Source organism: Callospermophilus lateralis, chromosome 8, assembly GCF_048772815.1.
Source record: "Callospermophilus lateralis isolate mCalLat2 chromosome 8, mCalLat2.hap1, whole genome shotgun sequence".
Classification (NCBI taxonomy): domain Eukaryota; kingdom Metazoa; phylum Chordata; class Mammalia; order Rodentia; family Sciuridae; genus Callospermophilus; species Callospermophilus lateralis.
The window spans coordinates 98,431,835-98,446,155 of record NC_135312.1 but is presented as its reverse complement, the minus strand read 5'-3'; the positions used below and the strand labels follow the sequence as shown (position 1 = coordinate 98,446,155).

The 14,321-nt window shown below is 37.4% G+C and overlaps 1 protein-coding gene across 1 annotated transcript in view; it reads left to right on the top strand.

The window, feature by feature from the left end:
• Nucleotides 1-884: 884 nt before the first annotated feature.
• Pdlim5 (PDZ and LIM domain 5) overlaps nt 885-14,321 on the top strand; it is a 595,024-nt gene continuing 581,587 nt past the window's right edge. The window contains exon 1 of the mRNA XM_076864855.2: nt 885-889. The gene's annotated coding sequence lies outside the window, so the exon portion shown is untranslated. The remainder of the gene's footprint in view (nt 890-14,321) is intronic.

The window sequence follows — 14,321 nt, the reverse complement described above, 5'->3', positions numbered from 1 at the left end:
GTGAGGAAAAGAAGACTGCAGATTTTCATCCAAGTTTTAGTTGATATTTGCATCATTAAGTAGGCTTGCCCACAGGAAAAAGAACACGAAACCATAAACTTATAAGATCTCTTTGTTCCCTTTGTTTCAAGAGTTTTCTACTTTTGTTTTCTTCATTATATCGCCATAGTTTAAGTGGAAATTTGGTTTAGTAGGAAATACTTCATTACAAACCAGAATAGAATCATTTGTTTTTGTAACCAATTAAATAGGAGGGAAAAAAAGGTTTTAGAATTAACATTTTACTCCCAGTGGAGCTGAGGCAGGTGGATTGCAAGTTCAAAGCCAGCCTCAGAAACTAACTGAGTCCCTAAGCAACTCAGAGAGATCCTGTCTCTAAATAAAATGCAAAAAAGGGCTGGGGATGTTGCTCAGTGGTTAAGCACCTCTGGGTTCACTCCATGGTACCAAAAAAAAAAAAAAAAAAAGAATTAACATTTCACTCTATGTTAAATAATGGTTATGAATTATGTTATATTTTTAAATTATTACTTTATCTCTAACATGTTAAAGTATTTTCCCACATTCATCAAGTGTTTTAATGACCAATAGTACTCATGGCATCCAATAAATATGAAGAGAAGTAAAACACGTATCACTTATGCTTCAATTACTCTTCTAAGTGCTTTATATGTCCTAGATCCATACATCTTCATATCAGTACTACAATTTAAGCAATAGTTTTACAGAAAGCCAATTCTCATTTTACATATGAATAAACTGAGGCCCAGGGAAGTTAATAATTTGTCCAAGCTACATGGGTAGTACATGGTGGAATGAAAGAGCCATGTATATAAAGACTGTGCTGGATTATCTCCTTAAAAACACAAATCTTTTTCTCTGGCACTGTCCTGAAAAAAAATACACACACACACACACCAGGGATTGAACCCAGGGGTTCTTAACCACTGAGCCACATCCCCAGCCCTATTTTGTATTTTATTTAGAGACAAGGTCTCACCAAGTTGCTTAAAAACTTGCTTAGCTGCTGAGGCTGGCTTTGAACTCTTGATCCTCTGTCTCAGCCTCCAGAGCTGCTGGGATTATAAGTGTGAGCCACAGCACCAGGTTCTTAGATCATTATTGACCACAGAAAAATTATAGCTTAGAAGGATACATTCATCTAATTTTTCTGATTTTACAATGTTGTATGAAGTAAATAATAAGTAAATTAAAGTAAAAAAAACTTTGTAATTATGAGATTTTATTAATTACAATAGCTTAACTTCAGAATCAAAAAAATTAATTTCATAATTCGTGATTTTTTTACCATGTATTATGAATATATCAGAAATTTGTTTAAAGCAGGCTCCAGAAACCTTAGATGTGTACATCTTGTTTTTAATTTTTATCTGCAAGGCAAGAAGTATATTCAATCTGATTGGTAATACTGCAAGTAGTTATAACTTTACTTCTACCATTAAGAGAATCTCTCCTTCCCTCTCCTCTTCTCTCCTACTCCTTCTCTCTCTTTCTCTCTCTCTCTCTCTCTCTCTCTCTCTCTCTCTCTCTCTCTCTCTCGTTTGCTCTTATCATAAACATGACATGCTGTAATACATGAACAAGGGTGTACTTAAGCAAAATAGTGATTTCCTTAACTTGCCTCCCCATGGCACCCTAGAGATTCATACTGTTACTGATTTCACAGGTCTCTTGTGCATGTGATTTTCCATGAGTCTATTCAACTGGGGTAACTAAGAAGAAAGAACAATGTCCCTCTATACAAGGTGGGTTTCTGCATTGTCCCACACATAGCCTGCTGATGGCTGTGGGATGGCAAAGTCATCTTCATTAGACGGAATTTAATAGTGAATCAAAGTTCTTGTGGAGAATAGACTGATCTAAACTTTAGCCTCCCTTGGGCCCTGCTGAAAGATTAGAGGGAAAGAGTAGGGCCTTAGTAAGTTGAATGTATCAGATTGTTTTTCACTAATAGTTCTCTTGTAAAACTCTGAAAACCACCCAGTTTAACCCTTTAAATCAGAAAAGAGAGAGAGAGAAAAAAAAAGGGCAGGAGAGAGGGAGAGAGAGGAAAAAAAGGAAACTCAGTATACCACAGGCATTGATTTCATTGCTTTTTGAGATGTGCTATTATCACTGTAGCAAGTTCCATGGCTTTGGGCATATTCACATGACCAAAATCTGTCCCCATCAAAAGTAAAATAGTTTTCCTGCTACATATCCCAGTCCCCACCAACTGTCTCAATGCTATGACTTTAATAAAGAATCTATAAAATTGATTTGTGATTCTTTTTAGTTTTGGTGGTGTTTTCAGTTTTGTTCTGTAATCAGAGACTCTAAAACTCAAGCTAACGATGCAGTTCTTTGATAAAAATCTTGCCCCCAAATATTAGAAATCAGGAAGAGTTAACAGTGGGAGAAAAAGGAGGAGCAGCACAAGTAAAAGGCATGAACCAGCACCTGTCCCGCAGGATCAGACACAGTTAACAAGAAAAAAAGGAAGGAGAAACAAATGTGTTAGGTGATCTTTAGTCCAAAGAATTCTCTGTTGGGCAACTGGGCATTTTGCTCCTTGCCTTTTATTTCTAACTTCCTTTCAAAGAATTCGTTAAGTGAAAAGAGAGATGATGGCAGCTCGCTATATCAAAGCTCAGTTATCAGCTGGCTTATTCCAGTATCTTTAGTCTTTTGTGCATGCCTATGATGTGTTGTGTGGTAACCCTGGAAAGTCAATCTTATACCATCGATGGCCACATAAATGTTAAGGAGTCTGAAAAAAAAATCACAAAATAGAAATTGTTACTCTCTCGGGTATAAAGTGGCACTGATAAGAATTAATGTACCCATAAAGATTGAGATTGGTTTCTTTTTCCTTTTGGGAGAGGGGGATGGAGAAGAGATTGATTGGCTTTTTCACTAGGTTGAGAAGGAAAGTATAAGAAAAGGAAAAGACATAATGGAGATTTTTCCCCCTGATCCATGCTTTAGAACTGGCTATGAGCTTGTTGTCCAACTTAACGGTGCAATAAGAAGTACAAAGCTTACTACCACTAAAACAGAATCTATTTCATTTATGTGATATTTTTTATTTTAAAAAGTTCCTAGAAAGCATTAAAAATCAATCCTCACTTTAAAATGGAAGTGTGTCTTTTGGGGGCCGCATGGAGTACTTTTGCTCATTCCCTAACATGAAGACTTCAGAAACTTTTGAAAGATGGTGTGCTGATCAGAGTCTCTAGAGTCAGTTGCCCTACCCTGGGATCCTGAAGAGACTAGAATGAAGTTGCCATTTCCAAAGTGTGGACAAGATTAAAGGAACCTAGAGATAAGTCAACCAAGGACCAGCAACAGCAGGAACACATTCTCACCTTTAAGACTACAGAGCAAGTGGAAGAAGCTGTGTGTCCAGACCAGGTAAAAGCTCAGCTATGTGATAGGGCACAGCCACAGAGCCAAAGCAGAGGGACAGGCAGGAAATACTCTGACATTGTTCTCTTGTCTGCTCATTTCCTCTATGCCTTCCTTTAGCCAAATCCCACAGAAACCAGAGGACACATGTACTTAAGGTTGCTGTTTTCAAAAATCAGCATTGCCCCTTTTTATGGATGCAAGGCAGAGCAAAGACAGGAAGAAAACTGATGGTGGGGGTTCCAAACACAGAACTACCAACAGATATATGTAAAAAGAGAATCGCTTCCTTTCTAGAAGAGGAGAAAAAAGAAACCTGAAAGGAAGACTTCAATGTCTGAGGTGTCAATTCTACTCCTGACCCTACCTTCATTAATGGCCTCTTCACTGTGATGGATCTCAGGTTTGATAAATTTCATCATTAGGAAAAAATATTTTAGAAAAGAAAATTTTTAAAAAGATACATGGGAGGATTTTCTTGATGGATGACTTTAACCATAATAATAGCAGGTAAAATCTATTTTATTCTAGTGAGCCACGTGGATTCTTATTCTATTTTAGTATAGCTATATGAGCTGATCCTTATTATGTTATACCTATATGAGGTAGTATGATGTATTTTCTTCAAAATCACTTCTACCTATTCCTTGGACTGCTTCAACACCGGGCAGTGTTATGTATTGATTTTAGTCTGAAAATCTATTCTTGCTGCAGTGAAATGAGCATTTATGAGAAAAGCTTCCTCATGGGAAAGAACATACATTATAACACATCAGAGTAGAGCTGAAGGGACTTTAAAGAGCAAATCTAAAACCTTTACTTTTCAAATGAGGACAAAACCCAAAAGATAATAGTCATTTTCCTATAGTAACAGGTTGTCGGTTTTTAGCCAAGACCAGAACTCAGATTTTATAATAATATGGTTCCCATTTACATTGGTCTATGTAGTAGTACCAATTACCTGTCGAGGAAACAATAAATTTATTTTTTAAATTGCCTTTGAAAATTCAGTACACAATGTGTATCAGAAAGTTAAAACTATCACGTTAATCTTTCTAAGCCAGGTCTGAAGGCACCATCAGGGCAGGGGGTGAACTCATGGACATGCCAGAAGTTTCTCGGCTACTGTATTCAGTGCCTCTCTGTGAATGATGAGCCTTGAATCTGTGATGAACCAACTGTGCACTCAGGCACTCAGGCTCTCTTGAGTTTTCTTCCATAAATTCAGGACATTATTTAAAAAAAAAAAAAAACTGTAAAAGAAAGAATTTTACCTTGCTGTGTTTTTTTCCAACTCCATCAAAGAAATTTTCAGTGTTCTCAGGGAGTTTCCTGGATGTAAATCAACTTGTTTGACTTTTTATTCTTTCACAATTGCACTCTTCAATTACTTAGTCTGATCACTTGTTGTCCCTATTTTCTTTTTAATATCTACAATTTTTATCTAAGCTATCTTGCTTTATTATATTTCCTGCAGTAAGCAATGGCATATAAACAGAGGGCCCAACCTTACAGGCAGGTGTACGCTTGCTGTGTGCTTACAGATAGGTCACCAAAAGTCCATGCAAATGAGGGCACTTTGGGGAACAGCAGAATTTCATCTGGAGTAGCAGGTGTGTTGTAGCAAAGAACTATAAATGACTCCGTCTGAATGATGGCTGTTGATGTTTCTCTATGCTTTATTCTTGCAGTTCACCTCGTGGGTCATGTTGTTGACATCTGAACTCTACAAAATGGTCATGGAAACCTCTTGTGTCTAGTGTTCCCCTAGCATTGATCTTCTTAGGAAAGAACATCAACAAGTGTCTGCCAACAGTCTTCTCAAAATAAAGTGTGCAAATTTTGTCAATGAGCTTATTCAAAGAACATAGGAACATAAATTTGGCTTCTGGCAATAAAAGTTTATGAAAGTTTAGTCTCCTACAATAGATTATAAAAGTAACATAAATTAATATGTATTAAAGCAGGGAGTACTTGGCATGTATTTTTTAATCTCTGTAGTCAGAATAGCATTCATGTTTTAAAAATGACCATACATAAGATTTTAAGGTGTTAAATAGACATACATCTTTCTAGAATATCTTAACTTCTTGCTTTTTATAAGATGGAAGATTGTATGAGCTGTGGTTCCCAAGTGCTTACCTATGGACTATGAGCAGTCTGTGGCAAAGACTTGGCCAACCAATATTTAAAAGAGAAAAATAACATTAAGGACAAAGTAAAGGGTGTGTGGAGGGTGTGCATATGTGAAAGAGCAGGAGGGTGGCTATCACAATGCCAACTTGTCTTTCATGCAAAGACCCTACTGTCCTCTGGAATCTTGCCTTTCATGCTCTTAGAGAATTGAATGATTATGATAATAAATGATAGCTGATTTTTTAAATGTCCTTACTTAACATAAACTACTTAGCAAACCTATGTCAGTACCCCCCTCCCTGATTTAAAAAAAAAAATCCCTTTACTCATCTGTGAAATGTACACATCTAGCACTATGGACTATTTGTGTCCTGCTAAAATTCAGTGTCAAAGTCCTGATTCCCAATGTGACGGTACTTGGAGGTAGTATCTTAAAGAGGTCACGAGAGCAGAGCCCTCTTGAATAGCCTGAGTGCCCTTATAAGATGATCTCTCTGCCTAGCAAGTAAAGACATAGCAAGAAGGTAGTTGTTTACAAGTCAGGAAGACGACTCTCACCAGACCAAGTCTGCCTGCACCTTGATTCTGGACTTCTTAGCCTCCAGAAGTATAAAGAATAGAGTTTAAGTCACCCTACCGCTGGAATTTGTTATAGCTACTCAACTAAGATCCAAGGCAGACCCTGATACTGAAGCTTGATCCAGAGAAGTGCTGGATAATCCAGCGCAGCCAACATTCTTATTCTGACTTAGTACAACTGTTGTTGTTGCTGATTCTACAACCAGAAGATAACAGTCCTTAGCAATCTGAAGATAAATCAGAATTTTGTAATTTTATTAAAAAATACTGATACCTTGTTGGATTTTCCTCATTCTTTTCACTCTTATTACCTTTGTTAATATTCTCCTTACTCTTCAACATGCCATCTCATTGGATTTTCTATAAAACATTCAAATTGGAATTTTCAAATGAATTCAAGTTAATATACCCTGCTTATACTTATATTATACAACAGAGAAGTCCTTAATAATTTGAACAGCCATCCCCAAACCTCTTGCCCTGAAGAATTAAAACCACTAGCAGAAGTTAAGAACTCAGGAAAGCAAATGGTTTGAGACAAGGAAGTAGCTTTAACCAATCATTTGGAAAAAAAGATCTGAGACACCAATATAAAGAATCTTATTAGCCAAGCATGGGGCACACACTTATAATCCCTGCTATTTGGTAAGCTGATATAGAAGGATGGCAAATTTGAAGCCCACCTGGGCAACTAAGCAAGACCCTATAAATAAAAAATAAAAAGGGCTGGGGATGTAGCTCAGTGATAGAGTGCTCCTGGATTCAATCTCCAGTACCAGAAAGAGACAGGGGTGGGGGAGGGGAACTATTTCCAATTTCTCTACTCTGATAATTGTATCATTGAGCTATTTTTTTACATATTCACGGAAAATCATTCATATAAAATTATTGGTGGATGAAGAGAAGAGCAAGAGGCTCTAGTCATCAGGGGAAGACTCTGGAATGTCAGTCTGCTATCATTTTAACTGAAGAGTAAAGGCTTTGGATTGGCTTGATTCTTTGAGCTAAAAACACAAAGAAATTCTATACTACTCTGAGTCCTTGAGTCGCTTTCACTGGGCTGGAACCAGGTCAAGCAAATTGGGCATCTAGTACACCATGTTTAAGGAGACGTCTAGAACCTGCAAGTGCAGGATGGGCACCTGTGAGACTTGCCTCCTTGAGTCCTGTGCTGTAGGTCCTTGTGTGCTCCACCTAGCCCAGTCCTAAGCCCACTTGTTAATGGATCTGATATTTGATAACACACCCCCAATAACAGAAGAGATGATGGTAACGGTTATCTCTGCTCTTCTAATGAATTTTAGGAGTGATGACCAGTGGAATACAAGAGGATCTTCCTCACTGTCAGAAAGAAAGTGAAGTCCCACACTTTTCATAATTTCTATGCACTAAGTTTCACAAGGTTGTTTATTATATTTTTAAAGTCTCCTTAATTGTAAATATATAAACAACTACTTTTAGAAATTATTCAAAAGGTGCCATTTTCAAGAAAATGTGTCTTCCTCATCCCTTACCCCTCTGAGAGTTGTTAACAGCCATTAGCCTTCACGTATGTGCACTTTCTGCATGTCTTGCTTAAACTGAAGCACTTCCCCAGGTCTGTTTTTGTGTCAGTTTCTTTTATTCTGAGACACAGACTTTCAGATAAAATTAAAACATTCCAGGGGCTGAGGGTGTAGCTCAGTGGTAGAGCACTTGCCTGACATATGTGAGGCACTGGGTTCAATCCCCGGCACCACCTAAAAATAAATAAATAAAATAAAGGTATAAAAAATATGGATTTTCTCAGGGACAATGTTCATGTGAGAGAAAAAGGGGTGGACAGAATAGGCCAGAGAGCCATGAGAGTGTACTGAAAGGCTGACATGGAATAAAGGAAAAGGAAAGGGAAGGTTGGATGGAAGTGTACTAGACTGTCAGTACAGACATGAGAGGGGTGGGCAAGGCCATCAAGGAATCCTTGAGTCCAAACTGGCCATCAGAGTAGGCCTATGTCTTCCTAGAGCTGTCTTGCTGTAGCATTTCTACCACTCTTGGCCAGGGCTGGGGGCAACCTGTGGGAAGCAAGCCTTGGTGCCAGAGCTCAGCAGCTGAGCCCCTTAGTTACCCGATCTCCCTGTAGCTGGATGTTTGCAAAACACATTCTCATGCCAACACAACTATGATTGTAGCATTTTAATCTTTCACACCCTTCAGACCTCAGAATTAGGACTGGTGTTCCTTGCATTCCTGATTCAACTTTTAGACCATTCCTCTACCTTTTTTTGGGGGGGGGGTGGGTATTGGGGGGGAAACCATATAAACCCATGAACCAATCAAAGCAAACAAAACTCAGCAACTTTCAGGTTCATGCCATTCATATTGTCTGTCTTCTGAGTATCTTCCTCATTCATTGACAACTTTGCTGGCTTTAGCCTCCCTCGCTCTAATCCTTTCCAATACATAAGGTAAATTTAAAACATGGGTCTCTCAGTTCCTCAACTTTTCCATTATCCGTCACCTTTTCCTTCAAACTGCTTCTACACACCCTTCAAATATCTGCTCAAATATTATATTCTCTAGGAATCTTAGTCAATTTTCATAACTATAACAAAATAGTTGAGATTGAACAATTTATAAAGAAAGGACCTCCATTGTTCTGGAGGTCCGAGAACAAGATGCCACCATCTACACAGCTTCTGGTAAGTTCTACATGCTGTAGCATGCATAGTAGAAAAGTGGAAAGGGAAGGAGGTACATAAGAAAGAGATCCCATAGCACAAGAGAGAGCAAGAGAGGCAAACTTGCTTTATATAAACCCCACAGTAACTAACCCAGTCTCATGGTTTGGGTATGGTTTGTATGTTCTCCAGGGCTCATGTGCTCGGAGTTTGGGAATTTGGTCCCCAGGGTGACAGAATTAGGAGACAGTGGAATCTCTCAGAGGTGTGGCCTGGTGGGAGTCCACTGGGGTCCCCACTCTTAGATCAAGGCAGTTCTCACAAGAGAGTTATAAAAGGAGCTAGCCTGACTCCTCTTTCTCCCTCTGGCTTCTGTCATGGTGTGATGTCATCTGCCATTAGATCTCTCAGAGGCCAAATAAATGGGGCCACTGGATCTTGGTCTTTGAACTTCCAAAATTGTGAGCTAAATAAATCTCTTTTATTCTTAAGTAGTTTGCCTCAGATATTTTACTAGGGCATGAATAGATGACAAATAGAGTTGCAAAAACTTAAATTTCTAAGGTTATTTAATTAATTGCATTTTAAAATTATTTGTTAGGTGGATTAAGGTAAATCAAGATTTTGTTGGACTGCTTTTAGCTCTGTGTGCTCTATATTCAGTATACTTCTGTCTGGAGGATGAGGAAGGAAAAAGATACATTATGCCTAGTGCCCATTTGCTCACAAATATTCATAACGTACCTCAAGTTACCAATTAAGTTACCCCACATATACAAATAGATTTATTTTGTATTCATTATTTTTTAACAAGTCGTCTTTAGTATCCTCTGTGATACTGCTTTCTGAACTTTTATGGTTTACCTTGAAAAAAACGTTGTGCAAAAAAGTACAATGAAATGGTGGACAGATCATGTTAATGAGCACAAAGCAACAGCTCATGAACACCTTTCACCTGCACAAAGTCAACCTGAGACAAGAGAGTGAGTCTAAGTGTGTGATACAAGCAATCAAACAGGCAATAAGGATCCACAGCAATTAGAAATAGAGCAGAAAGAAAGTATGCAACTGGTTGTAACTCACCATTGTTCCACACAAGAATTACTTTAAATTTCAATTAAGACAGCTTTATCTTGTAGAGTGAGGGGTATTTGGAGGAGTAGGTCATGGGAGTGTTACTAATCCTCCAACTCAAAATAGCAGACTCCATTATTCTGGCCTTCCACACTGTATGACTCTGACTCAACCATAGAAAATTTACTTATTGTGTTTCAGGCTGAATTAAATATGTTTGCAGTAGCAATTTTATTGAAATTTGAGCTAACTTAAAGCCAAAAGGTGCAACTAATATGCCATTTTCCTTACCTACTGAGTAGAAACCAAGACAAATTCTAAATTTGCCAGAGTGCTCAATATATTGATTATACTTCACAAGCCAAAAGATGTTAAACATCTATTACATTATTTCACACACAAAAAAATTTTGTTCACATACATCATATTTTGCTGAAAAGAAGTGAAGCTTTTTTCCCTTTTTTTCTCCATATCTAAATCAATAAATATTTATAGTATAACAAAATTCTTCGCTAATTGTTGAATTTAGATTGGAGGGAGGAAATAGTTACGGTTCTCATTGTAGCTTTCAAATATTTTTGTCAGTTAAACAAAACCTATAGTATTTTTTTCAAGAAAATCTCTTTTTTATTTTAGTTTGGATGGGTTGGTTGTTACCCACAAAGTACATGTTACCCCACAAAGGTATCATTAAAAGTCTGGTGATATTGAGAGGTGGTAAATACTTAAGAGGTAAGATTTTAAAAGGCAAGCCTTAGTGGAAGGTAATTAGGTCACTGGTGGGTGGTGTACACTTGAAAGAGATGGATGTAATTCTTGTGGGACCCTAGTTAGTGCTTGTCAGAATGTGCTGTTAAAAAAGTGCAAGTCTGTCTCTTGAATCACTCTGGCCTCCCATCTTGCCATGGAGATCTCTCCTCAAATACACTTCCACCATGATGCTGTCTGCCATGTTGTGTCACAGCCAAGGGGGCCCTATCCAAATGGTATGGCTACCTGATCTTGGACTTTCAGCCTCAACACTGTAAACTACATAAAACTCTGTCTGTCTGTCTGTTTGTTTGTTTGTTTTTAAGAGAGAGTGAGAGAGAGAGAGAGAATTTTTATATTTATTTATTTTTTTTTTCCCGGTGGACACAACATCTTTGTTTGTATGTGGTACTGAGGATCGAACCCGGGCTGCACGCATGCCAGGCAAGCATGCTACCACTTAAGCCACATCCCCAGCCCAAAAATATGTTCTTTATAAATGACCTTGCCTTTATTATTCTCTTATAGCAACATAAAATGAACTAGTGTATCTTGCAAATAGTTTCTTATGTAAAAAGAAAACGTGTGCTTCTTATAAGTTATCTAATGAAAAACTGTCATCTCTTTACCTTTTTTCCTAGAGAGAAAAAAAAAAAAATCGTTTCCCTCCCCACCTGCTTCACAGGGGAACTATAGGCTCTTTTTATTCTGGAGCTATTTGTCCATACCAAGTTCTAATTGGTGAATCTCTAATTTCAAATATTTAACCATATCAAAGTCACAAGTAAATTTATTAAATGGTATTCAGCTGCCTATTTTCTTCTCTAAGTGAGTTTACAGAAGCTTCATGAGAAAAATTCTTGGGAAAGAATAAACTGCTTTAGATATTTCAATCAGGAAAGTCAAGTAATTCTTAGAAAAATGAGTCAGAGGCTACTATAAAACCTCACATCTACAGAAAGCCATACGCCTGCCGGCTGCTGCCAGAAAAATTAAAATATGGCTTTTACTTCCCCTCAGTCACACAGCTCTTAATGCAAATGCTACCTCCTAATGGAATCCAACTCCAAGGATGGCTCACAGGGACTCTGGGAACATAGCTCCCAAGTATTCCGCCACACTCACCAAAGGAGAAGGCAGGAGGCAGTAAATGATGCTGATTTGCCAACAGATAATGTGTAGGTAGGAGGGGGGATTGAAACAAATTCTTTTGGGAGGATTCAACAGAGTTAACAAATTTACCAACTCATCTTACAATTATTGAGATGAAGGATAATTATAATACCATCCACTCTCAGTTATCCATTTAAGGGATTTTTCTCTCTATTCCTTCCACTTTTATTTCTTTGACCATTTGGACAGAAGGTCTAGATTTCAGTGAGTTAACAAATAAGAATATACATTAAATTACTATATATACATATATACATTGGATTTCATTGCTCAAGATTTATTACCATCTTCATAAAAGTACCAACTAGTAAAAATTGTCTTTATCTTTTCTGATGTCTTTTCCATCATATGTACTTACCCACCTTCCAAAAAAGAAAGGGAAGGTAAAGGAGATAAAGGTGGCTTAAAGTAAAAATCACACAGCAAAGTGTGATATAACATTGCCCTCACCACCATGGGAGCTGGCACCATACTGGTAGCCTTACTTACATTTCATTCAATCCTCGCATTACCCAAAAAAAAAAACTTTTAAAAAAAGGACCCAAAACTACAAAGGCAGGAATAAAAAGTTAAAAACAAATAGAAGGAACAAATAATTATTAACTCACATGTCTAAATTCAGGAAAATATCCCAAGTAATAACATAACTTTTCTCTGAGCTCCCAAGCACCTAAGACAAAAAGGCAGAAAGTATGGACTGTGGGAAACACTCAGACAAAGGGTAGGATACCAAGGGCAGAAGGAGAGACATCCTATTTTTGTAAATAAAGAATATAATGTTTGGTGGAAAATGTTAAATGAGCACAAAGAACTTTCTTGAAAAAGGAAAGATGTTGACTAGGGGTTAAGAAAATATAAGATATTTGTTCTCTTTCCTTTCTTGACAAAGACCCCATTAATGCAATTAAATTCAACTCCACAAACACGTCTTTTTTTTTTTTTAAGAGAGAGAGAAGAGGGGGAGAATTTTTTAATATTTATTTTTCAGTTTTCGGTGGACACAACATCTTTATTTTATGTGGTGCTGAGGATCGAACCCAGCGCCCCGTGAATGCCAGGCGAGCGCGTTACCGCTTGAGCCACATCCCCAGCCCCCACAAACATGTCTTAAGAACTTACCAGGCCTCCTGATGGACATCACTGTGTGAAATGCAAAGATGATTCCTGCTATTGAGAAGATAAAAATAAAAGTATAATTCCAGGTAGACTATGTACCATTAACAAAGGCAAGAGGAAGAATTAAAGTGGGAGAGATTTCTATGAATTGATAATGACTGAAGGCAACCACAGGGAAAAAGAGCTATATGAGGTATAAGGATTCTAAAATTAAGCGATCTGCATTCCCAGATGGGTGACTACTCAGAATAAAATGGAGAAGTTGAAGATCCTCCTGGAATTAGACTAGAAATACATACCATGATCCCATATGTCAACAGTAATAGGTCTGTGGCCAACAAAGAATTGTACAGGCCAACTAAGGAGTCATCCCTTGTAAGAATGTTCACCCACTGTTCCCAGTGCTTCTAATTGTTTAAAAGCTATAAATCTATATTCAGTAGTAAAATTCCAATTTCTAAATTCCAGTAGCTAATATTTTGAGAATTAGGCCCTGCATAGGTAAAATGAGAAGGAGGATGAAATGGAAAGAAGATAGTAAGAAACAAGTAAGTCACATATAACCCAGCAGGCACCTACTTGCAACTTCAGGGTCAGATGTCCTCTAAGTTTCCATCCAACTAAGAAATCCTAGTTTCAGTCATGAACTCCATTCTCCTTGAGGAATATATATTCACCTTTTAAATGTATGCATATTAAACAGTACTTCACATCTTAGTCTCTTTTCTGTTGCCATAACTGAATATGACAGACTGGAAAATTTATAAAGAATACAAATTTATTTAGTTCACAGTTCTGGAGGCTGGAAGGCCCAAGGTCAAAGAGCCACAACTGAAAAAGTCCCTCTTGCTGATGGGGACCCTACAGATCTCCATCCCACAGGCCATCACCTGGCAAGAGGGTCACATACAAGAGACAGAATCAAAATAGCTTTTAAAACAGAACGAATCTCAGTATAATCCATTAATCCATTAAAACCATGAACAGTGCTCATCACCACTTAAAAGCCACCTATTCACACCTCTTCTTTCCTCACAATGGGAATTAAATTTCAACATGAGTTTTGGTGGGGACATTCAAACCATAGAAATTTCTGAGACATTCACCTCAGAAATAAAATTATATGTCTTCGCTTTCTTTAATTAATCATTATAGAGCTCTTTAGACTTTCATTTGCAACAGACCACGAGTGAAGAGAGAAAATGACAGGAAGGGGAAAATGGAAAAAAAATATAATCCAAAATGCAAATGCTATAAACATCTACCAGTTTAATTAACACATATCAACCTCTGAGGATTGAAGACTACTGATTTTATTTTATTATTATTATTTTTTTACAAAATGGGGAGAGAACAGTGAAAATTTTCCAATATGAATGTTTTTCATCAAACTGACAAAATGTTGACATTTTTAGAATTATAATT